We start from the raw sequence: 348 nt of genomic DNA on the forward strand, positions 1-348 counted from the left end.
TAGTGCGCTAGTAATCTCTTCTTTTTCTTGTACGATTGATTGACCTCTATTATAAGATAATGAAATAATGCCCGTGGAAAGCAGTGCATAGGCATAGTACCTATAAGTGAAGTGTGTCTTCTCTCTTTCTCTGCATGCCCCCCCCCCCCCTCTCTCTCTCCCTCAACCTCACCAGAACCTATAGTAGTCAAATCTCACATTAGTCTCACATTATACGACATAATCCAAGGAATGTGCGCAACCCTTATCTACACACACTAACAATTCCCAACGATATTTAGGGGGACAATGTACGTGGAATCTGTCCTTTCTTCCTGTTATCTAGACCTCTCTCTAAATGCAATATGA

At 42.0% G+C, this 348-nt stretch overlaps 1 protein-coding gene across 1 annotated transcript in view; it reads right to left on the minus strand.

Moving 5' to 3' along the window:
* Positions 1-348, minus strand: part of LOC119594379 (cellular retinoic acid-binding protein 1-like) — a 20,770-nt gene that overhangs the window by 19,549 nt on the left and 873 nt on the right. The window lies entirely within an intron of this gene.

Source organism: Penaeus monodon, chromosome 33 (assembly GCF_015228065.2).
Source record: "Penaeus monodon isolate SGIC_2016 chromosome 33, NSTDA_Pmon_1, whole genome shotgun sequence".
Classification (NCBI taxonomy): Eukaryota; Metazoa; Arthropoda; class Malacostraca; order Decapoda; family Penaeidae; genus Penaeus; species Penaeus monodon.